The sequence below is a fragment of the Cavia porcellus genome, unplaced genomic scaffold (genome assembly GCF_034190915.1).
Source record: "Cavia porcellus strain 051 isolate PalLab524CR breed Dunkin Hartley unplaced genomic scaffold, mCavPor4.1 scaffold_4, whole genome shotgun sequence".
NCBI lineage: Eukaryota > Metazoa > Chordata > Mammalia > Rodentia > Caviidae > Cavia > Cavia porcellus.
This window is the reverse complement of record NW_026947487.1, coordinates 25,256,798-25,283,444: the sequence shown is the minus strand read 5'-3', so window position 1 is coordinate 25,283,444 and position 26,647 is coordinate 25,256,798. Positions and strand designations below refer to the sequence as shown.

Below are 26,647 nucleotides of genomic sequence, written 5' to 3'. Positions count from 1 at the left end.
CAGTTATGATAGCAATCTGTGTCCAAAGGCAATTACAATTTTTTTTTTATTTGTACCAGAGATCGAATTCACAACTGCCTGCTTGCAAGGCAGGCGCTTATGCCACTGAGCTAAATCCCCAGCCCCAGAAATTATAATTTTGAAAGGAATTTGATAAAGGGGGGCTGGGGATTTAGCTCAGCGGCATAAGCGCCTGCCTTGCAAGCAGGCAGTTGTGAGTTCGATCCCTCGTACCGGTAAAAAGGAAAAAGACCCCCCCCCCAAAAAAAAAAAAAAGAATTTGATAAAGGGACTCTTTTTAGAGATAAGAACAGGGCTGAGAGACCCAACCTAGGATACTGTGTCCCCCAGGATTCCAAAATAGAAAGAAACTAGAGCATTAGAAGATCAAGCTCTCTACTGCCATATTCATGGTGTGAAGACAACAGATTTATGTCATCAAACGTAACTATTACCATCACTCAGAAATCAATGGGTTGCCGGGTGTGGTGGCTCACACCTGTAATCCCAGCACTCGGGAGGCTGAGGCGAGGATTGTTGTGAGTTCGAGACTAGCCTGGGCTACAAAGTGAGCTCAAGGCCAGCCTGAGCTGCATAGAAAGACTCCGTCTCAAAAAGACCAAAAAAAAAAAAAAAAAAAAAAAAATCAATGGGTTGATTCTTATTTCATTTTTCCATATAGGTGGCCTAGAAGAACAGAAGCTGCTGACCAATAAACATTAATAATTAACACTAATCATTGAAAAAAAAATGAATTGTAAGTGAGGATCAATAACCAATATAAATATTACTACTCCCAACAGGGGTTAAACCTGGCAGAATGTGATACTAGAGAGTGTGCCTCTGTTAATCAGGCCAACTTCTCAGCCACCAAGCAGCCTACAACTAAAATTCCTAGTTTATTCTTAATTCATGAACAGTTACAATAAGGTATGATTTTTATGAAGAATTTTAAACTTAAATTTCATAGTTTATCATTTTCTCTGTTAAAATAATTTTATTCCAGCATGTCAACTCACTGAGATGGTTGTATTCAATTTAGATTAGCTGCAATTGCCTGGCTTTATATCATACACAGATTGATAATCATGCCTTTCTATTCTAAGCCTTGTTTAGAATTCAACCTTTGTTTACAAAAAAGGTTGAATTTAATAGGGACAAGAAAAAAGTCATTTATATGCATTCATTAAAGAAAAAATATTCAGCATTTAATAGGCACTATGATGTATATTAATTTTTTGGAATATAATGAAGAAAGAAGTAAAATTTTTCTTGGTCACTGTTCAAAGCTACAAGAAGCAAAATATGTTAATGAATTATGGCTGCACAGGCTACAGGCAACCTCGGTAACGGGTGTAAGGAGACCTCACAGAATGCTAAATGTTGACAGTCAGACTTCCCTGTGCATAACTGATGAAACAGTGTTTCAGAAGAGCAAACCAGGAAGTACCATATTGTGAATAGAAAGAATAAGTTAGCTGTTGCAGAGAAAGCAAAGGGGAGGATAATGAGTTTAGAGAAGCATACAAAGACCAGGTGATTTAGGGATCCATAGGGATTAATAAGAGGTTGGAATATTATTTGAAGTGCAAAATAACCTCTTTTAAGCTGTCATGCATCACACTGATCTATTTATAGCTTTAGAACAATAACCTTAGTGAACTAGCAGTCAGCCTACTTAAAAATCAAAAATCAAGAATCAAAACTTCCTGGAAATATTTGTAGGAAACAATGAACTATTTTCTGCCAAACAAGCTTAATCTCCTAAGAAACCTATTTATTACTTTAGTATGGACCTCTACATAAGCAATAAGAAGAGAATTTATACAAACTATATCTGCATACCAGCATGTGGATCCATGGACCCCATCTGGATGCTAGTACTGTGGATGAACTACATCTTCCTTCTGAGACCAATCTCTCCACTTGTGCATGCACACTCAGTATTTCTCTCTTCAAAAGATCACTCCAACAATTCTTTCCTCTGCGTTCTTCATTGCTCCCTACAGTTGGTTCCTGTGCACCAATAGCAAATATATAGTAGTTTCTCCATCTTAAACACATACTGTACCTACACATAAAACCTGTCTTAGTTCCCACATCTCTCTCCAACTACCATTCCATTTTTCTTCAAATTTTACAGCAAGACTTCTCGAAAGAGTTGTCTACGTTTATTGCTTTAATCAGTCGGCGTTCATTTTCTCCATAATTCTCTCAAATCAGGTTTCCTTCATTGTTCCTGTGGAACAGTTGCTGTCCAGGTTGACCTGACTACAAGATACACTGTTGGTTGTCTGAGCAACAGCCATTTCTTTCTGCCAACTTCCTTGCTCATAAAACAGCCATGTGTTTTAGAGAATTAGGTCCATTCTTTTACCCAAATTCAGAAATCATGATTAGTCTCTAAGTCAGTCACGAGTTATCATTGCTCTTATTGCAAACTGGCTTACGAAAGAGACACACATCACAGTTTGAGCCCAAGAGTGTGAGAAAGCTTTTGCTCTTGTAATAAAATGAGTGTACTAGTGAGTTTCAGTGTTGCCCTAATGATAAATATTGAACTTATTTTAATTAGGCCTTAACTGTTTACCAAATAATGACACACAGCTTTTTGCATAGTGGGGTTCTCTCTCCATCCATTTTGTTTCCACAAAATCCTGGAAGTCATCTTTGAAATGCTTTCCACCCTTTATCCCATTCTCCCACCTTTCCATGTAATTATAAAGTGTTAGTCAGGCATAATGGTGCACTCTTGTAATCCCAGCACTCAGGAGGCTGAGGCAGGAGGATCACTGCAAATCTGAGATCAACCTGGGCTACGTGGCCCAAGGCCAGCCTGAACTTCATAGTGAGACCTTGTCTCAAAAAAAAAAAAAAAAAAATATATATATATATACACACACATATGTGTGTGTGGGTGGGGTGTGGGTGTGTGAATATATAGTTTCCTTTTAATCCTCAGGTTCACTCCTGACTTCCCATTATCCATCCTCTGAGATTCGATTGTTTTCCACCTTGTTAGAAACATATTCTTTTCCCTATGAATACTTATCTGTATAATAATACAACTTTTAGTTTCATTACTTGCTCCATAAAATATCTATTTGCTCCATAAAATTGTGAGCTCCACAAGGCTAAGGATATCCTGTTTTTCTTATCATTGAATATTTAGCATTTGTCTAAGTGTATGCACACAATATACACTAGCATTATGTGTTGAAGATAGAAAAGCTGGCAAGAAGAAAGGAGGCCTTCCATCTATTATATTAACATGTAAAAATGTTTCACATGAAGAACAGGATTGTATTCAGACACTTTTATAATGTGAATGAGTTTACTTCATTCAGGTGGTATATTGCACAAACTTTTTTATTTTTTATTCAAAGTAATAAAAATGATTCTGCATAATTTAAACAAATAAAAAAGCAGAAGAGGATTTTGTGGACAAATGCTGAATTATTTCTCAGGATTGACAGAAGAAATAAATAAATAAACCTCAAACGTTTATATGTCTCATCTTTGGGCATTTTGTTAGTATAATAGACCTCTAACCAACCCTGGTCTAGGTGCTTTCTTTTACAAGTTTCAGTTGTCAGAGGAGGGACTTTTCTTGTGTCAGTTGTCAGTTTATACGTACCTAGATAAGCCAGACTTGGCTGTCATATAGTACAAGCATGACCACTCCTCTGTTTTGTTCTATCCCAGAGAAGAGAAAGTTGTGGTAAGAAAAGAGTATCCCAGATGACATTTCCTTTAAATAAGGACAAGGAGATTTATAATGCCCAGCATGTCAGAGCAAGAGACTTGGCAAATCCAGGTGTCAATTCTGTTAACAAGCATCCTAATAGAGACTTTTATTTGCATTTATTATTCTCTATATTCCTTACAGTTATATTTGTATTATCTCTAGATAATTTATCTTTTATTATGAAAATTTCAAACTCACAAAAGAAGAGAAAAAAGCACAATAATTCAATGTAACTATCAATCAGCTTCAATATTTATCAATACTTTATTACCTTTGTTTTACTTTTTTTTTTTTTTTTCATCAGTACCGGGGATTGAACTCATGACCACACACTTGCAAGGCAGGCACCTATGCTGCTGAGCTAAATCCCCAGCTCCAACCTTTGTTTTATCTTTACTGTATTTTAAAATTTGTTTCCACAGCATTTAAAAATAGATGCTAAATATCTTGTCACTTCACCTTTTAAATACTTCAGTATATTTCTATTAGATAAGGACTTTTAAAACTGAAATCACAATATCATTATCATATCAAAGAAAGTAACAATAATTCCTTTAATTTAAGTGCTATTGGTACATACCTCATTCTATAAGACTTGCTCTCTATTAGCAAAGACTTTAGAATTTGAAAGGAACGATAAAATCCTTATTTAAACCAGGTGTGGTGGTAGACTCCTGTAATCCCAGCACTTGGGAGGCTAAAGCAGGAAAATCAAGACCAAACTGGGCTATAAAGTGAGCTCAAGGCCAAGCTGAACTGCATAGTGAGATCCTTTCTCAAAAAGACCAATATATATATATATATTCTTATGTAAATAACTGAGGAGAACAAAATACATAAGAAAACTAGGGTGCCAGGGGATCATCAAAGGAGACACACTGATAGAAAAGACTGGTACATGAATTTCATATTATTGTATAGATAGTTTATAAGCTATTTTTCTAAAGAAAAATCCCTCATTTGTTCATTTATTTTGCTTCCAGAGTCCCTAACAGAACCATGAACACAGATTTCCTATGAAGCTATGAACAGATTTCCTCAGTAACTCAAGTATGAACTGATCCTAAGAAAACAGTGAAAAAGAACACTTCAGAGAAATATTTTTAATGTGGTTCAAAAGTATACATTTGTTATAATAGAGAAATATAAAAATCATCAGGTTATTACCAAATTAACATTGCTATGAATTTTGATACTTAGATATGAATTTATTATTTGTAGGAGAAGATGTAAAAATAATAGATGATAATATAAAATATAACATGAATGAATGCCCTTAATGGGAAAGTTCCTTTTTTAAAATAGCAACAGTAGTAGTAATTTGACATTACTTTATTATTGCACAAAATGAGTTACCTAGAGATAATGTATTTCTGTCATTTCTAACAATGATCTTTGTTATTAGTCTGTCAGTATTAGAAAAAACTATGGAATCAGCATAACTATCATTTGTTATTCACACATTTAATTCGCATTCTCATTTACATGAAGACAATAATAGTCAAGGAGTTTTTGAACAAGTTCTATCTTGTATGGGAGGGCTAGGTCAATTAAGCTTCTAAAATAATGAACATAATAACAGGTCATTAAATCTTTGGGCAGGAAATATCTTTGTTATATAAACAAGTTTGCAGAATATAGTGCTGAGTAAGACATTTGGTTGGGTCTACAGATCACTGAAGATCATAATTTTCAATTGCATGTAGTTTCCACAGGTAATTTTGCATGTCTGCTCTTTTCAAGAAGTAAACATTTACATTAAGTTAGACTACATTCTTGTTGTATAATAACAAAAATAAAATGCAAATTATTTCTGAAATTACTTAAAAAGTTAAGGCTACCATCAATTTTAGTCAGAATCCCAGCAGGATACAGATTTGGAAAGGTATGGACAAGGTTAAAGACATCAACAACTGCTAGTAGAGTAGCTCAAAACTACAATAATTAGAAGTCATTAGTCATTACTATCTTTATATTTGAAGGTGTGTGTGTGTGTGCATTTCGTGGTGGGGGAAAGCAGGGCCAGGAAACTGAAGAAAGTTGTACATCTAGGCATGGTCAGGAGGAACCATGGACACAGTGACAAGGTCTCACAGACTGAGAATTCTATGAATAAATACCCCAGCCCCTTCTCCTGCCTCTCAGACTTCCTTTCCCTGCTTCCTATCTGCTGAACACAAGTGGAAACCAGAGAGCAAGGAGTCGGTTGATAAAGTCAATCAAGGTCAGCCAGGGCAAAGTAGAGAAGAATGTAGGATGGATCTAGAAGGCCAGGGGGAAATACTCAACACATACCCATTTCCACCATCATAATTCAAGTGGGACTAGCCTTACACTTTTTGTCAGTGGTTTCTCTTCTCCCCACTTGGCCAAATCAAAGAAGCAATTTAATAGATACATGGCATATTCTATCCAGCACTAACTCTGATAGAAAAACATAAAGAAGTATAAGATATGGGTTCTCCATGAGCTCTTTTTATTAGTTGGAAGCTAAGATAAATACATGTAGAATAAATACATGATAATAAATAAGTTATAGAGTACAGAGAAGACTAAAAATTTGGTTTTAGACAAAATAAAATATCCCCTCAGAAGCATTTTTAGAAGGTCTTGGATAAATTGCAGTTTTTGAAATTATTAAAGATAATGTAAGGAAAGGGAATTGCAGAGCAAACATTCTTTTGGAATTATGGTAGTAAGCTAACATCTTTAGAAACATTCAGTAACAACCTAAAGCTATCCAGGCTTTTTGCCAGTTTAACAGTTCAGGAGCAGAGAGACAGTTAAGGAAGAAGAATTGTTTCTTCTTTACACTCTGTCACATGTACACTTCCACAAAGAGCAAAGAATGACAGTTATCATAATTGACTTTTCAGTAATGCAAGCAATCACATGAAAGCAAACTCAGTGTCAATCAATGGAGGTCACCTACCCAGGTGAAATGATTTCATCATGAAAAGTCCTTTTAGATTTTACCTACACGTGAACTCCGAGTTACTGAGTATTCCAGGCAAAACCACACACTTCCCTGAATTTAAACTCCAAAATGACTAAAAGAGTTATTTTACAATTACACATTGGTTCACACAATTAATTTTGCATTTGCATGATCTTCTGTTACTTCTTCATTCCAACATAAAAATTTTAAAAATGATATATGTATCGAACTTTGCTCAAGATCAAAAGCATTGCCCAGTGAGATCTTTTTTATGGTTAACAAAATTCTCTAAAAGTAAAAAAATAAAGACTAGTAATGATCATTGTACCTTCTGAGACAATGACTCTAGATTGGAACACCTTAAAACTTTTAATCTAGCAATGAAAAAGAACTAAATATTTCACCCTTTGCTGAAGATGAGACACCCAACCAACATTCATCTTTTAGGAATTTTTCATAACAGTAATTAAAATTGTATTTTTCTATTTTTGAACCATACCTATGGGATCTAATGACATCATAACTTAGCAAGTCACCATTAAGCCTACCTAACTTTAAAAAAGGGAATAGAAGTATCATGTAGAAGGGTGCCCAATAAAAACCTTTTTATTTGAAAAGTGATCATGACGAAAACTGAAGAAGAATGTATTCTGGAACTTCATAGAGAAAAATAATCTAGAGGAACAAAGAACTAAATATAATATATGAAGCAACAGTATTTTTCACCTCAAATATCCACTGTGTTAAAGCATGACCATTTGACATGTAAAGAAAAAAAGAGGAAGACAGAGTTAAAAATTAGAGAGAAGGTAAAATAACTGCAATCTCATCCAATTTTCCATTTAAATGAGCTATATGTCTGATTTTAAAATAGAATTATTCACATAAATCAAGTAAAAAGCCATGAACTTTCAAAGCAATTTGGAAAGAAATCAGAAGTATTAACTCATTCATCAAACATTTATTCAGATTCTGATCTAAGCCAGACACTATGTTGTATGTCTTTCCTTGCCTGTATAGGGGACATAAACATATTATTAAAATTATACATGTTATATGCTGAAAAAGAAAGGAGTTAACATTTTCTAACAGACCAGGCACATAATACACAGAATTCTATTTAATCTTTACAATGATCTCATCATTTATGTACTATTCAACCAATACTACAAATAAGAAACTAAGGCCAGAGACACCAAATGAGTCACCAAGGTTACCCTGCTAATGAATGTTAGGATTTAAAAGCAACTAAGATCTCTTTAACTCTGGAGTTCATTATCTTTTCTCTATACAAGAGGTTTTTGCCCTGTTTTTTAAACTAACACAAAATCTTTCTTCAGAGATAATAGATTTCCATGGAAACCTCGTATAAAAAAATAGTTACTTTGTTGTGAAGGAGAACAAATCTTGTTTCAGCCATTACTAGGTTCATGGCAGATGTCCTTAAAACAAAAGGCAGATTAACAAGAAAAAAGACTACAAATTTAGCCCTAACATAAATTTGAGGTAACAGTAGATCTTTTAGAAATCTAGATCCACAGAAATAGAAAAAGCTGTGTGTTTTACACTTAGGTTTCAGGAGTGGACAGTTATGGGGAAGATTGATGGAAGACAAATTATACAATGGAAACAAAGTGAGAAGAACTTAATAAGGCCTGTTTATTCAGATTCTTCTCCATATGTTCAGCGAGATAAGGAATTTCTTTCTTCTGGTATTTAAAAGGCACCTCATGCAAAAGGATCTCTTCAGAGATATCTCAAAGGATTCTTCTGTGTCTTCTTTCATGGAGGAAAGGAAGGATAAGCAAGAGACCTTTCTGCTTTGCCGTTTACTCAAATGACAAGGAGCCATATTTTGGGGTAGTATTTCCTGATGTCTTTATTTGCAAATTCCTATTTGATCCCAGACTGGAGGAGCAAAAGTCCTGCCTATTCAAATGTTTCACCCAGTTATTGACCATTTTTGCAGCAGTCAGTCCTGCTTAGAGTGTGTGTAAAGTCCAAACCACTGTTGGACATTTCACAAGGGGAGTAGAGTATGTTAGAACCCAAAACTAGGAGTGATTGATTTTGTGTGGTAGAACCAGGGGAAGGGAATACTCGGGAAACAATGAAAGCAATACAGGCACAAACATCTGAAGTCATGGCTAATTTGGAAAATACTGAGTTCAGTCTCTATGGCTAGAAATACCAGAAAGTGGAAAACAATGTCAGTGAGAACTGACAAACTAAAAACTTAAAAGGCTTTTTTAGGCACAGTGTTTAAAAGCAGAAGGGTATACTACGTACACAAATTTAAATTTTAGGAAACAGTAGAAAGATTATAAAATATTAAGACAAAAATACTGATATACCCTACAGAGACTAAACTTTTCTTTTAAAAAAAGAAATGCCAAGCTTTTCTAATACTAAGTTATTGTTATGTAAATTGCTGTTCATGTTTCTATTAAGTGGGTTTTTTCTCAGTGAAAAAGAAGTTTTTAGTTTTAAAAATGGAAATTATACTAATTTTAAAATATGCAGCACCATTCAACTAAACTGTAAAATGTGTTTTCCTCTAATTAACTGTCCAGTAACCATGTTTTCTATGTTGTCCGCATACACTGTTCACACATATTATATTGCCTTTTTCTTTCTGTCTTTGTTTCTTTTGCCATTCAGTAATATTCAGTAATTTTGTCTTTAGCAATAGTAAATAGTCATTAGCTAAAACGTGCGCAAAAAGTAAACAGAATTTCACATACAAGTTGAATAGACATTTAACACTTTCAGAAATTCCTCCCAAAGTCATTGTCAGGCTGAGATTTAAAAAAAAAAAAATGTTGGCTGATTTGATATAGTGTTAGTCCTGAAACCTAAGCTTCATATTAGGACAAACAAATCCATGATCCCTAAAACTAAAGCCTTTTCTTGTGTTCATTTAACATCTTCAGCCAGTTTTCTGTTGGACATTAGGATATTCACTGAGTTCAGAGTCCCAGGACCCCTTCCAGTTACAACTGGGGTTTATGATGATCTTGCTGGAACTACTGATGGAGTTCTACACAAACTGAGTTAGCAATTTCAAACCATGAATGCCACTGCTAGCCAGATTGACTATGAGTACACTCACTGCCAAAACAGCCCTATTGCTATGCTGAGAAAACAGCCTCCTCCCAGCCCAGCTCTCCTCCTCATTTCCAACCACTCTCCATCTGGCTTTCTTCCCTTTGTTATAGCAGTTAACCTGAGATTGGAGGAAAGGTCATGAAATCAGATGACTTGGATTACTGAGCACTCTTATCTTTGCTAAAATACTGAAAACTAATAGTGATTTTGTTTTATGTCAATGATCATTAGTATCTAAATGAGGCAAAGTTTCCAGGGCAGGCAAGGCTAAAAGCAAAAAATGAGTAAGTTGCTTATGTTCTTCAAAATCATTAGCATTTACATCTTTGCATGTCTTATATCAAATATTCAACCCTTCAAACCCTACTATTGTAAGTATTTTTGGAATGGTAATAACTTTATTATTAATGGTTAACTGCTAATGATACAGTTTTTTCTGACACATATAATTTTTTTTCTATTAGTACACATTTGCAATACATAAAGATTGCATGCTCTGTGGGGAGCTGGAACATGTATATAACACATCTTAATTCTTTTTACAACCCTTTCCCTTCTCTCTGATACATAGTTTCTAATTTAGCTATAATTTACCTACCATTAAACAGGCCATTTTGAAGTGTACAACTGTTTTTCAGTGTATTCACAAAACTGTAGAACCATCATTACTAATTCCAAAACATTTTTTGCTCCCCAAACAAACCTGTATCATCAACTAGCAATTATTATTACCTCTTTTCCCAAAATCTAGAATTACTAATCTTTTTATCTTCATGGATTTTCCTACTCTGGACATTTCATACAATATGACCTTTTGTATTTAACTTCTTTGATGTAGCATATTGTTCATGGTTCATTCATGTTGCCATATGCATCAGTACTTCATTTTTGTGGCTGAAAAACATTCCAGGATGTGGATATACTTCATTTGCTTCTTTAGCCATTAATTGATAGATTTCTAAGTTGTTTGCACTTTTTGGCTATCATGAATAATGGTGCTATGAACACTTGCCTTGAAGTTTTTCTGAAAATATAATTTTCCTGACAATTCTTGCAGGCATACACTTAGGAATAGAATTTCTACGACATATAGTTTGTAACTCTGGATTTAACTTTTTGAGAGACTACCAAATTGTTTTCCAAAGTGACAAATCCATGGACTAACAATCAGGTTGACTGGTGGTCCACACAAAACGAAGCTGAGATGACAGCAGTGGCAGAAAAGATAGAAACCTCAGTCATGGGTGACATCATGGAACTACCATACTGGCCCTTCAACAGTGTATTAGTAGGGTTCTTTAGTATGAACAAGAAAAAAGTAGCCTTATTTGGATTATCTGAGTGAATATTACAAATATATCTTTCTTATAAACACAAACATTAAGCCCTATTAATGCAATATTATAAGTATAAACCTCAAATCTTTCTACTAGTCTTTGTCAAATGGACAGATGACCATTATCAAGGTAACTATATACTAGAAAGTCATGATGTATGTTTTTCTTTTAGAAATTACGCATTTTTCAAATGTATCAATAGGAATCATCCAATATAATGGCCAACCCAGTAGCAAAGAGGATGGTAGCACCTACTACAGAAAAGAAGGGGACCTTGGAAAAAATGAGTAACAGGTCTGAGTGAAGAAAAACACAAAATGTAGAGAAAAGCAAATTACAACTACAGTGATAGTCTATCTTATTCCAGAATGAATGGCTATCACAAGAAATCAAATAATATCGAGTGCTGGCAAGGCTGCATAGAAAAAGGAAGACTTATACATTATTTGTCGAAATGAAACTAGTACAGCTATTATGCAAATCAGTACAGAGATTGTTCAGAAAACTAAAACTAGAAATTCCATGTGACTCAGCTATTCCCCTTCTATGCATATTCCCAAAAGATTTAGATATATTAGAGATACATGCATATCCTTGTTTACAGCACCAAAATTCATAACTAAATCTTAAAAGCAGCTTATATATTCATTGATGAATAAATGCTTAATGAAAATGTGGGATTTATATACAATGGAGAACTACTCTGCCATAAAGAAGAATAAACCTGAATCACTTGTAGGAAAGCAGATGCACTGTGAGGCCATTATGTTAAGTGAAATAAAGCACACTTACAAGCTTAAATATCCCATGGTTTCTCTTAAATGAGAAACCTAAAGTATCAATAAGGAGCAAAATAAAACATAGATATAGGAAATAGGGAGATCTTTTGCAAATGGGAAGGGCCTAACAGATAGAGGGAGGAGCCAAGGAGTGGAAAAGAAGCAAATTAAAAAAGAAGATGTACTAACTGCCACAAGAAAAATGATAATTATGTACTACAAACATGTACTAATAAAAAAAATAAAAACGGAAAAAGGAAATATAAATGTGCCTGCTTCCTTGTGCCAAGAAATAAGGAATTTATTAAAGACTTTTGGGCCTGAAGTACATAGAAGCCAAATTGAATAGTCTCTTAACAACCAAAACTGGAATAATTTAAGCATTGAAAGAATGACTCCACATAAAACAGACACATAAAAATCAAATAATTCACACTGATGCTAGAAAAAAATCATCTCACTACTATAGTTAGGAGTGATTAGGATACAACTTACTACCATGAAAAAACAGACAAAAAGATGATAAAATATTTATCTTGTCTTTTGTGTTTACATCTTGTTTGCTGGTAACCAAATAGTTGATAAAAATTTCTTCTTTATATGAGAATTTCAGTTAATAAATACAAATGGAGTAACAGGATTAGGAAATCATCATTTTTCAATCCCAAGTGAAACAAGAGATCCAGACACTGATTACCAGTAAGAAACTATTTGATAAAATATGGACGAGAAATGTAGATTTGATAGATTATTGTTATGGATTAAGAACCGGTGGGCAACTTAATGCCAGCTGGATTACATCAGCATGGCACTGATCGTAGATGCTTCACCTGAGGGAAGTTGCCAGCATAAATAAAGAGGTGGAGAAGGAGAAGGAAGGCATTAATGTATTACTGTGTTGACGTGTTGAGGCATTGTGGACTCTCCTACGAGTTGGAGACTGTTTGAGCCATTGGGTTCTCTGGAGAAGCTCTGGTCCACACATTGAGCATTGCTTCCTGGCTCCAAAAGGGAAGACGTGTGCCACTTGATCTCCAGGATGAACTCGTCATGCTGCTTCCTGACACGTACCCCACTGTGCTTGTGGTCAAAGGAGCTCAGGCTTCTGTGTCACTGAGGATGACTCTGGTGCTTTTCAGAATAGCCCTGGTCTTTGTTTTGAGTGTGACTTCTCAGCTCCAGCATAGAATATTCAACCTACCAGCACAGCTCCTTCACCCCACTGATAGATTTCCTTAAGTTTCTTGTGTTAACTCTGGGTGACCATCGTAAAACAATATTATAAACTCCATGTCCTGATTGAAATTGTTCTCTGTGCAACCCCTAACTACAACAATTAGGATGACTACATATGAACATACTGTCAGTTTTGACATCAGAAAAATGAAATCATTTTCTAGTATGAACACCCTAACATAAACAATAGGATAAGCAACACCTATAAAACATTCTTAGCCCCAAAAATGAAGCTAAATTTAGTCAAGTTTCAATCTATTCCAATAAACTCCCTTAATGATGATATAAAATAAACCACAAAGAATTAAGCAGTCAAATCCAGAACATAGAAAAATTTTTTTCAAAACATAACTCAGTGACCGGCGCAGCCCCCCCAATGAGACAGAGGACGCTCTTGTTGGTAACAGGTAACTGCCGCTTTATTGTTGCGGGCTCTGGCTTATATATTCGGCTGTGACCAATCACAGGCTGCCACAAGGAGGCAGGGTTGGGATGGGATGCGGGCTCTGGCCAATATACCCAGCTGTGGTCAATCAGGGGTTGCCACAGAGTCAGCACGGGGCGAATACGGAGTGAGCACGAGGTGACTAATTTGGAGAGGGACGTAGGGCATTGCAGAAGCTGGCGTGGTCCTTAGTCCCGGGTAGGGTATGGTATGTTGAGCGCCTGCGCCCAACATCTCCCCCTTTCTTTATAACTGACGCAGGGTCTCCAGAGGTCGGTGCCCCTTGTGAGGTGTCACGCTGCAGTCATGACTGTACCTCACTACTCGTTAGTGCTCTTTTGGAGGGGGCGGAAGTGTTGTTTTATGAGCCCACCCCGCATGCTCATCGACTTGGAGACCGGGGTGTATCCTTTACGGCGCCCCCGTAGCCTGCCTCTTTACGGTACCGGGAACTCTCTTTACGAGTTCCTCGACCCTTGCGACGCGTCCGCCCAAGGTTGCCTGATAGCCCCCGCTATCCGGCCCTGCAGCCCCTGCTGCCTGTTGCGTAGCCCCCGCTACCAACATTGAGCAGTTTAACCTGTCAGCCCCCACCCGCCGCGTAGCCCCCGCTATCGGCGCTTGACGGTTTTACCTGTTATGGTCTCTGTTCTGTCGGAGAGAGGGTCTCGTTCCCCGTACGGGCCACCAGTTGACCAGCACAGCCCCCCCCAATGAGACAGAGGACGCTCTTGTTGGTAACAGGTAACTGCCGCTTTATTGTTGCGGGCTCTGGCTTATATATTCAGCCATGACCAATCACAGGCTGCCACAAGGAGGCAGGGTTGGGATGGGACGTGGGCTCTGGCCAATATACCCAGCTGTGGTCAATCAGGGGTTGCCACAGAGTCAGCACGGGGCGAATACAGAGTGAGCACGAGATGGCTAATTTGGAGAGGGACGTAGCACATTGTGGAAGCTGGCGTGGTCCTTAGTCCCGGGTAGGGTATGGTATGTTGAGCGCCTGTGCCCAACAACTCAGTTTTTTTAATGACATAAAAATATAAAATACATAAATAGAATTTTTAAAATAGAAAACTAAAAGAAGGGGATATATATATATATATATATATAGAAAGAGAGAGAGAGAAAGAGAAAGAGAGAGGATCGATGTAGCAGTAATAAATTATAAGAGACTCAGCAATCAAATTTATTTGGCTCCCGATCCAAGCACTAGAGAAAATTAGGGAAATAGTAATATGTCTTGGATGTAACCAAGTATACTGTATAGATCTTGGTAGGTACAAAGACAATAAGCTTCTTCAGAATACAAAAGTGTAGAAAGAAATTTATTACTTGCAACAAGAAAAGTACTGAAGATGACTCTCCAAGCAGTGTTCCCCCCAAAGAAAGTACAGCCTTTATTGGAAAACTTACACATATTCATATAAGAAAGACTATCATCTGCAGGGATGGGCACATTCCTGAGCGTGTCAATTCAAGGTCATACCATTAAAAATGATAGATGCAAAAGATCTTGGCAGATAACTTATTATAATGAAAAAGAATGAGTCAGTGAATTGCTCATTTTGGCTGGTTCCTTGTTTCTCTGAAGGGCGTTAGCTGAAACAATTTTGAAGATAGGTTAACATTCTTTTAAAGTTGTGGCCTTCACCTGAAAACAATAAAGCATGCTTCTAAAAATATCTCTACTGGCTAACATAGGCATAGGGTGATACCAAGAAATTATTGTAACTTACATATGATATAGTTGCATTTGTTATTTTAAAATGTTAATGATTATTTTAAAGTACTTATGAGTGGGAAAGATTGGCAAAGATGGCGGATAGATAACAACTGGCTACAGAGGCTCCCTGAGATAGTCAACTTAGAATTCAACATAATACAGATTGGGGATCCCCAAACAGAGGGAGATGAATTCTCTCATCCCAAGAAGAAATTAAGGTAAGAAGAAAAACCAAACATACAGTCCCGGTGCTATTAATGGAACAACTAAAGGTTCAGTGTTCCCGAGGCAGCAGGTGATTTGCTGACCATCTGAGGTCCTGCCACACTTGCCAAGGTCCTGCTGCAACTTGCCAAGCCATCCAAGGTCCTGCCACTTTGATTCACTGGAGGCGCAGTTACATTGAGTTCGGGGATCCACGAGCCAAACGGAGAACTGAGTTGGTGGGGTGCCTGCATCCACCTGTAGTGAGTGACAGGATTGGAGCCATTCCACAGAAAGGGGGGCTCCGGTGGATGACATTCTGGGACCAAGCACGACTGGCAAGTACAAAAGGCAGCAATGACTTCAGTCTGTTGTTCCCTTCCTGAACGGGATTGGTGGAGTGAACTAGGCCTGGGTCACGTGACCTGTCTGAGACCCAATACTTACCCAAAAGTCCCTAGAGCAGTGGTGCACACTAACCACACTAACCCAATAAAGCCTCTGAAGTGTGACTGACCTGGAGGAGAGGTAGCACAAAGTAATACAGCGCAGGCCACAGCAGCTTAACTGACCTGGAGGCGGCACAAAGTAATACAGTACAGGCCACAGCAGATTGACTTCTCCAGAGAGGAGGGGCCAGCATACACTGTCCCTGTCTGCAACTCACTAGCACATGGCATTGGGAAGGGTCATCTAGCCAGCGCGTTTCAGAAGAATTGTAACCAACAAAGAAAGAAACTGGGGCCTCCTGGAAGAAGTAAGAAAGATGGGAAGAGGAAGCAAAAACAAAAAGTCCCCAGGTCCCAACCTTGAGAACATTGACCCAGGACAGGTAAATACAAACGAGAATGAGAACAGCAAACATGCAATATCAGACACAGTGCCAGTGGACATAAAGAGATATATTTGGGACCACATAGATGAGTTCAAAAGTGAATTATTTAGCCAAGTAAAGTAAGATATAAGAAGATTAATAAAAGAGATACTAAGCATCCCTCCAGCATACACAGACAGAAGAAGGGAGGAACTCAAACAAAGGAGAGAAACATTTGATGAAGAATATAAACAAAATATAGAATACATGAAGCAGATTCAAAGAGATTACCAGGAAATTAACAACTCTATGGAAAGATGGCAAATCAGCTTGAAAGAATCTAAGGATAGATTATCCAAACCACAGGACAGTTTTGCCATGTGGGAGTACGAAAGGGAAAACTTTTAAAAAATAACAAGCAGTAACAATACAAAGGATAGAAGATGACAAGAGGATCTATAACTTGAGAATAAAGAATGTGAATGAAGAAGCAGGGGTACAAACAAAGGAACTACAAAGGTTATTCACAGAAATAATTAAGAAAAACTTCCCAAACATAGGAAAAGGAAATGATATTCTGATATATGAGGCATACAGAACTCCAGCCACCTACAACCAAAACAGAGCTATATGCAGGCATGTAATAATCAAGATCCCAGAAATTCAATATAAGAACAGAATATTAAAAGCTGTTAGAGACAAGAAACAGATAACCTATAAAGGAAGGCCCATCAGAATAACAGCACACTTCTTGACACAAACCAAGAAGTCAAGAAGAGCCTGGAGTAAAATATTCCAAGCCCTGAAAGACCTCCATCCAAGATTGATATACCCTGCTAAGCTGTCTCTAGAAATTAATGGAGAAACAAGATTCTTCCAAGACAAAGAGGAACTTGGGAAATTCGCAACTACTAATCCAACTCTACAGAGAATACTACAGAGCATTCTAGAGAGAGAGAAAAGTACTAGGATTCCAGGAACAGTGGCAGACAGGCCTCAACGAATGGAGCAGAAAACAGAATGAAGAAGATAAGCAGACAACTGATGGCAAAAAATGAGCATAACAGAAATGAGGCAGAGAAGATTTTACTCAAAACTGATACGATTGATAGTATCAAGTCTGAGAGTATAGGCAACTACACTGAAGATGACAAGACTCTATGATACACATTCTGGTTTGATAACTGCCCACTTTTTGAAGTTCTATACTATATACAAAGTTGTGTTTTTACTAATACTGTTATGTACTGGTATATTCAATTATACTATGTCTGATGATATAGCCAATTCTATTGGAGATAACAAGAGACAACACAGGAACCATGGTAGAAGTCTTTGTACAATGGTCTTATATGTTTATTTCATTTCATGTGTTTATAAGAATATGTTTTATTTTTCCTTGCTTTGTTTTGTTTCTCCCTCTAATATAGAAAAGATGGAAATACATGTTAAAACATGCATCTGTAGAATCTATAAACAGTTTATGAGAACTGATCTTATGACACATGATGAAATGAACAGATACTTTGAAGAAAAAGAGACACTAAAATACCCAGCACTGATCCTGGAGTGTCTTAATGTGAAACCCAGCAATAATATTATTCTTTGTTCAGAGTGATACTAGCCTGCTTGGGTTTGTTCAATCTCAACATAATTGAAGATATGGATAACTGCATGTATGTTTAAGTGTATAGGATTGACAACCATGTTACTAAGTTTTTGTTGGATAGTTGAACAGAACCGTTTGCAGCATTGCTGTTTGAATTCCCAGTTTACATGTTCCATTTTTGTATTTTGAACAACTATTTGTAAAACGATAATATGTAACCATCAACTAGTGATTTCTTACTGTTTATATTTTTCTCTGCACATGTGTATTATTTCTACCTGTTTCCTGTTTTGTTTTGTCTTTCTTTAAATAAAATTTTTTAAAAAGTACTTACGAGTGAAATGACACTTTCTCTAGGATTTACTTAGAAATACATCCATTAAAGCAAGAAGGGATGCTATGAAACTAGATTGGAAAATCTTGACAGTTGTTGAAGTAGGAAGAAAACATATGGGATTCATAATAGCATTTTCCTGCTTTTGTGTTTTTGATATTTTTCATGATAAATAATTAGAAAAAGTGGAAGAAGAGGAGAAAAGAGATGAAGATGATGGTACTGCGTCTTCGTTTTTCTTCCTTCTACACCATGAGTGGTGACTATGGGGTTTAACAATGTTGCCTCCATCAGACAACTGTAAGGCAAACACAAACATAGGAAGGAAAAATGACACAAGAATTGCAGACAGAAAGACAGAAGGGGAATGTTGAGCTACAATAGTAAGTCATTACTTAGTTTTTTGAGAGAAGGTCTTCAGTTTCTGCATGTGAGCTAGTGTGAGCTGAATGTTCTGTTCACTGTAGTTTCACACTGTGATTACTACTATGATTTGTTTCAGTTAATATCAGGTGACTTGGGGTCCAGTTACCATCATGTGATTTGGGGCTCTTTCTGTTGCCTGGGTAAACTTGACTGGAATAAATGGCACTAAAAAGAAGTTGGGTTGCTGTTCCATACCAAAATAAAGCAACAAAATCAAAAGGCACAAAACAAATTTGTATTCACTTTTACCTTGTAAGAGAGGAAATATTAGAAGATAAAAGACTTTATCTTCTATCAGTTATTTTTGAATAGTTTTTTAGAGTTAAAACTAATGCCAGAGTCAGTATTTCAAGGTTCAAAGAGAAATCAGCTGTTTCATTTTTTTGTCACACACCATTGATTAGGATAGAGGTTGTGAATTGACATGCTATTGTCCCAGCACTTACTCTCTTGCCCCTTAGTACATCAGGGTAACAGAAAGATTTCCTTCCATTGGGTTCTCAAAATGATTTATCAGAAAAGACATTAGATTTTTAAAAAACATCACTCAACCTGAGGTTTTCCCCCAGAAGGTCAATGGAAGTTGTTATCAAGCTTTTGCTGATTTCTTTCATGTACTAAGTTTGCTCCTGTTTTCATGATTCCACTGACCTTTGGATTCCAAAAGTACATAAATGACTAAACTCTATTCAAATAATTATGGATTAGTCAGAACCTCATAAAGTTCTGCATGGTAATTTTGATGAAGTGCATTAAACGGAGACTGATATAAACTTTGGTAATAGGGAGGATAAGAAAAGGGGTTGAATTTATATGACCTCCCCCAAAAAATGCTTCTGAGAGACTGAGTCTTGTTTTTGAGTATGAAAAGATTTCCATATAAATGATAGAAAACAATTACTTTACATCTCATGTGACAGTCAAAAATTACAGCAGGGAGGAATTTAAGCTAGATATTAGAACTCTAAGGATGTGAGTATATGTTGGCACTAGAATATAGAAGTGATTTGTTTAAAAAGTAGGATAAGGTTATTAGTGATTTTCAAATAATGTCAACACACCAAAAACAGTACAACTCCACACAATTTCCTAAGACAAACATTTACATCAAGATTGTTCACAGGAATAGAGTGATAAGCAAGACATATCTCTGCTATCTGAAAGTTACAATGTTGGAAGATGAGCAGAATTAGCCAGATACAAAAATAACTAGAAAATAAAGCAAAACGTAATAGATAGCATACCAAAACAAATTTCTTTAAATTGTGTCACTGTAGTGACCATGTATTAGATTGTATCACTGGTAACATAAACTGTAATTCAGATGTCTGAGCACTTATTTACAAGTATGATTACACTTAAAGTAGAGTTGTACACTGGTGAATGCCCATAAGATGAATGCACTTCAGAATACAAAAAAAAAAAAAAAAAAAAGAAAACTATTAGCTGAACTGTGCAGTACACAACTGGGTTAAGCATTATTGGTTTTCTTATCTCATCTTTGAGGAAGTATAAAAGGAAGGAGAGATTTCAAGTTACCAAATCTTATAGAAAATGTGTGAATAACATGAAGAATAATAGAGTTCTTAAAGTTGCACGATTCCAATTTCAAAATACTACTTAAATTACACCTTTAGAATGTTTGTGATTTACTTTTGACTCTGATAATCAACAGTATGATCATATCAAATATATCATCATGTTCTGGGAATAATGGTATACTCTGGTAGGCTGAAATAGAAGGATCACAAGTTAATAATTCAAGCCCAGGCCAGGCAGCTGAGTGACTTATCCAGAACTTGCCTCAAAATAAAAAATAAATCAGGTTGGTATGGAGCTCAGTGTTAGGGTACTGCTAGGTTTTATTCAACCACCAAGACCACCAAAAAAATGTACAAAATAACAGGTAGTAAAACATAAAACTTATAGCCATGGAAACTTCATTATTAGAAAAATGCCAAATATCATAGAATCAAAATAATCTTATGACAAGTGTCATCTGAAAAACCTATTGTGGTGCTTTATTTGATTAATTCACTGCTGCTGTGGAATGTGTTTGTAAAACAGAAGTGAAACCTAGTTCTCTATTCTGAGAACCAGTTGAGTGGAAAGTAAGTAAGCCAATCATAGGGCTGATGTCCTTCTAAGAGTTTAATTACTAAAGTATGAGGCAGGAGGATTGCTTCAAGCTTAAGGTCAGCCTAGGTTACACCATGAGTCCAAGGGCAGCCTAAACCACATAGCAAGATCCTCTCTCAAAAAGAAAAAAAAAAAAAAAAAAGAAAAAAAAAGTAGCACCTGTCAAGGATAAAGAAAAGAATTTTAATTGGTAAGCAAAATGAACGAAGCAGAATATTAAGTGCTTAAAAACAAGAAGCAACAAAACAAAACAAAAACAAAGAAAAAGAAACGGACTCAAAATTCAACATATAGGATGAGGAAATAAAAAGAGGAAGTAGTTTACAGTGTAAAGTATATATATCAACTTGAGACTTTTTTGTCTCTATTGACAGGAAACATAACAGCCACCATAAAAAACAAAGCTGATACATTTATGGCTGGAAACTGTTAAAACACAGAGTAACTGCAATTTTTCAAATGAATCAACTTTCCATTTTAAATCTAGATGCTATCTCATGGGTTGATTTTAAAGTATGATAAAATGTTGTATAGCTATTATGTACCTGATTTTCTTCTTGTTCTCACAAAAACCCTAGCAGATAAGTATCAACCTCTTCATTTTATGACTAAGTTTACTGGGGCTGAAAGAAAGTTAAGTATGAATACAGACCACCAAACTAGTAAGTGGTAAACTCCAGTTTCTCTGGTTTCAATTTAATGTTTTATATGTACTAGGCTAAACTACCTGAATGACCTAAATAAATCTGTAAATTAAGCTGATGTTTGTAAGACTTGGGTTTTCTGAGCTCTTAAGAAATCTAAGATTAAACAATTTGATTAATGATTAGTCTGAAAAATAGAAGTTAAAAGACTAAGTTTTTTAAAAAAAGATGCCAGTAGTAAATGGAAAAGAAAAGAACAAACACTTCTCAGAATCAGATAATAAAAGGTGCATACACATACATCCACACACATTTAAACACACACACACACACACACAGGAGTATATTTTATAAATATGTATTCAAAACACCTGTTTAGAAAACAAAAAAATGCCTTCCTTTTCAACTGGGCTGATTTACTGAGATGACTCAAATCTAACTCCATTCTTTTCATTGTTCCCATGGAAACATAATAGTTCTTTGAAGTTAATATAGACATCACCTTTCTTAAAAACAATGTATAGAGTATGCAAAAATCTTAAAAAGAAAACCTATTCATCTAGTCTTTCTGCTTCTAGGAATGTAGCTCAACAGAATTGACATCAGAGGTCACGTGAAAATTTCATGGAGAATAAAGTACAACTTGACATTATTTATAAAGGCAAAAGAACAGAAATAACTCAAAAACAAAAGGGAAATTGTGGAGTAAAATATGATACTTTCATGTTACCTATTAAAAAGTAAAATTAAGTTTTAATCTCATTATAATTTTATTATTAATTATATAAAATTATTAAAACATAATTTTGAATTTAAAAAGCTAGATAAGGTGCTGGATATACAGAATAATCTTAAAATATCTATCTAAACATATGCACATGTACGGAAAAAATATTAAATGAAAATATGACAAAATATGAACAAATTTACTTGGGGTTTAGGGCTAATGAAGTTTTTATAACGAATTTCCAAGCTACAAATGAGTAAATATCAATTTATAATAAAAGGGCTATAAGCTCGATTTTAATGGCAAATTTTAATAATCTTTGATTAATATCCTGGTAATCATACCACTACATAGCACTATTACATTATTCTCTATAGGTAATGAAAAAATATTCTTGCCTACAAAAGAATATAGCATCAGTTACTGAGTTCTTTCTTTTTTAAATTCATTTTCCTACAGACAACATTCTGCATTTCTTTTAGTTCTAAATTTGGGAAAATGAGCATCATATTTTCTTTTCACTTTAAGGATAAAAAAAGAAAAACCAAGAAGCAAACAATCAAAAAACAATAATAAAAGCAAAATGATAAAAACAAAAACAACAACAAAAAACCAATAGTGATACAGGATTTCAAAACAAGATGATAGGAATTTAACAATGGTTGTTATATTACATATTGTTATCTCCAAAATAGCTGTTCAGGCTACCAGATACATTGATTAAACAATATAATTTCTCTTTGAGCAGTTTCTTTCCCATTTACTATATCTATTGTAAATTTTGGGACTTATTTAGTCTTTCAGTTTCTTATACTAGTGAGACAATACAGTTTACACATGCAAGTCTGATTTATTTCACTTATGAGAATGGTTTCTAGTTGTATTCATTAATTTACAAAAGCCTCAAGTTTATCATTCATTCTGGCTGAGAAGTATTACATTATATAAAAATACCACAACTTTTAAAAAATCTATTCCTCAGTACAAATGATGGACATTTGTATTGTTTCCAAGATTTAGCTATTACACATTTTGCAGCTATAAACATGTGTGCACATATATCTCTGTGGTATGATGGTTTCAGTTCTTCTGGAAAAATAGCCAGCAAGGGAACAGCTTGGTGGAACAGAACCTCTAATCCTAGCTTTTTGAGGGATCTCCAAACTGATTTCCACAGTGGTTGCACCAGTCTACAGTCCCACCAACAGTGGAGAAAGGTTCATTCTCCCAACAGCCCTGCCAGCATTTCTTATTGGCTAATTTCTTGATGGTAGCCACTATTCCTGGCGTGAGATAATATCTAAGTGTTGTTTGAATTTGCATTTCTCAAATGATCAATGGGGTTGAATACTTTTTCATGTATTTATTTGTGTGTATTCATCTCAGATGCCCATATTGTGGATTGGGTCTTTAAATTTGTGGGATCTGATGTTTTTCAATTCTTTTTTATGTTTTAGATAAAAGTCTTTTGTCTGAGGGACAGTTGGCTAAAATCTTTTCCTAATCTGTGGGTTTTCTTTTCACTGTGTTGCTGATTTTTTTGATGCGCAAAAACTTTTCAATAAGATGAGATCCTAGGTGTTGATTCTTTTAAGTACTTTCCATGCAGTTTGGTTTTTGTTAATAAACTCTTTGTCTTGTTAATAAACTCTTTTGTCTAATAAACCCCTGTGTTCTGGAGATTTCTACCTATTTTGTCTTTCATTAAGTTTAATGTTTAACATTTAGATCTGTGATCCATTTTGACTTTAGTTCATGGTATTGGCATGGGTCTCGTTTAAGTCTTTGGCATGTAGAAAGCCAGTTTGTCCAGCACCACTTATTAAAGAGACTGTCTTTCTTGCAGTGAACATGTTTGGCTCCTTTGTCAAACATAAGGTGGTTAAGTGTGTTTGTAGTTATGTCAGTATCTTCTGTTTTGTTCCATTGATCTTCAGATCTGGATGGGTTTTTTTGCCAGTATCATGCTGATTTGTAGTATAATTTCAAGTCTAAGATTGTGATGCCTCCTGTCTTGCCTTTGTTGTCCAGGATTGCTTTTGCTATTCAAGGTCTCTTCTCTTTCTAAATGAATTTTAGTAATGTATTCTCTAGATCTGTGAGGTATGCTAATCGTATTTTGATCAGGATTGCATTAAATCTGCAAAAGTATTAGAAGTATTACTGTTTTCACAATTCTGATTCTTCCTATGCATGAGCAAGGAATATCCTTCCATTTTCTGATATCCTTTTCAATCTCTTTTTTTCAGAGTACTGTAATTTTAAATGTATTGATATTTTACTTCTTTTGTCAGATTTCTAAGTATTTCATTTTTTGGATGCTATTGTGAAGGGTATGGTTTCCCTTATTTCTCTCTCAGTGAGTTTGTTGTTTGTATACAGGAATGCTTTGATTTTTGAGTGTTAGTATTGCTAGTGTTCTACTGAAGATTTTTGCATCTATGTTAATTAAGAAAATTGGCCTATAGTTCTCTTTTTTGGTTGAGTTTTTCTCTAGTTTTTGGTATCAGGTTAATACTTACCTTCAGGTATGAGTTAGGGAGAATTGTTTCCCTTTCAATTTCATTAAAGAGTTAGAGAAGTACTGGCATTGAATCTCGCTAAATTTCTTATAGAATTCAGCCATGAATTCATCAGGAACTGGACTTTCTTTGTTGGTGAAAGGATTTTGCCCTAAATGGGACTCTGCAGCATTGGGAGTCTGGGAGGCAAAAGGTCACCTCCCCCGCCCCTAGGCAATTTACCTGCCAAATGAATTCCAATGGGCTACCTGTGCATCAGTAATGTCTCTTAGGCACCACCCCAAACCTAAGCTATATATATGTCCTACACCACGTGTCCAGCAGAGAAAAAGCCAGACTTCAGTGGTCAGGGGTTCTCGCTCCACATTCTTAAAATAAAGGCCACTTTACCTTATATTCTGTCTTCTAACCGCGCCAAAAACTCTTTTAGTTGGTAAGTTTTTAATTACATTTTCAATTTCATTAATTGATAATTAGGCTATTCAGAAATTTTATATCTTCTTAATTCAGGTTTGGTAATTAATATGTTTCTAGGAACCAGTCCATTTCTTCTGTGTTTTCCATACTATGTGAGTAAAGATTTCAAAGTAGGCATGGATGATCTTCTGAATTTCCACAGTATCTTTAGTGATTCCATCCTTTTCATCTTTTATTGCATGAATTTGAGTTTTTTTCTTTCCCTTTTTTGATAAGGCTGGTGTATTAGTCAGGATTTTACTAGAGAGAACAGATATAACATGATATAACAGATATAACATATACAGATATAAAAGAAACACCAAGATTGGCTTACGATGGTCAGCCAGAGTCTGATGAGGAAGTATGCAGAGGGTGTCTACAAAATGGAGGCCAAAGGATTCAATCCAAGGTCTGGAATTCACCCTAGTGTCTTGTGCAAGTCCATATCAGCAGGCTGATGGGTCTGCAACAGAAGGTCAAAGGCTCTATGATGAAAGGCTGAAGAGTCTATGCAGGAAAGCTGAAAAGTCTACACTGGAAGCCAGGAGATGATGCCCAAACCAAAGGCAAAGACTGGAGTTTCTCCCAAGAATGGAATGCATTTGTCCATCCTTCTTCCCTTTTATACCTCCAAGTGATGAGCCACCCTAGGGTGGGTCTGTGATAGTTCAGACCCTGGAATAAAATTTGAGGAAGCAAGAAATTGGGAGCAAAGGCTTTATTCCAGGCCTGGCGATGCAGCTCCCTTAGGATTGACCCAGAGACTGCGTGCCTCACAGACTAAGGGAGAGATATTTAAAGCTAAAAAACCCGGAAAGCTGTAAAGCTGTTGACTTAGTTCTGATAACATCTGGAACTCTTGGTGCATTCCGTTACTTCCACCCTGCGGTTAAACATTATCTCGGAACAGCACAGTTGCAATAACATGTGGAAAGGGGGTAGGGTAGTTACAAGAAGCTGAAATTTAAGTTTTTACAAGAAATAGAAACTTAAACCTATCAAGACAGTGCATACAGAACAAGACAGAGGCACATTGGTTACAGTTAGGCCATAACAGGCCTACACCCTTGGGTGTAGAGTTGCTAAACCCATTTAGTTAAGCTTCTAAATATCTCAAGTTGACACAATCAATCAACCAATACAGTTGGGTAGGGCTTTATCAATTTTACTTATATTCTTGAAGAACCAACTCTTCGATTCATACTTTGTATTATCTTAATCTCAACTGCATTTATTTTTTTGCTCTTATCTTTATAATTTTTTCCCTCACATGAACTTTGGATTTGACTTGCTCTTCTTTTTCATAGCTGAATTCTATAAGAAATTTAGCTTGAGATGCAACATTAGGCTGTTTATTTGTGCTCATTCTATTTTCCTGATGTGAGAATTCACTGCTGTAAAATTTCCATTTAGAACTGCTGTCAATGTGTCCCACAGATTATGGTAAATCGT

The 26,647-nt window shown here is 35.7% G+C and overlaps 1 long non-coding RNA gene across 1 annotated transcript in view; it reads right to left on the bottom strand.

The window, feature by feature from the left end:
• Positions 1-241: 241 nt before the first annotated feature.
• The window catches only part of LOC134475672 (uncharacterized), a 55,879-nt gene continuing 29,473 nt past the window's right edge, over positions 242-26,647 (bottom strand). Inside the window, exons 2-3 of the long non-coding RNA XR_010046857.1 lie at positions 25,530-25,658; positions 242-18,576 (exon numbers count right to left, since the gene is read on the bottom strand). This is a non-coding gene — a long non-coding RNA (uncharacterized LOC134475672). The remainder of the gene's footprint in view (positions 18,577-25,529; positions 25,659-26,647) is intronic.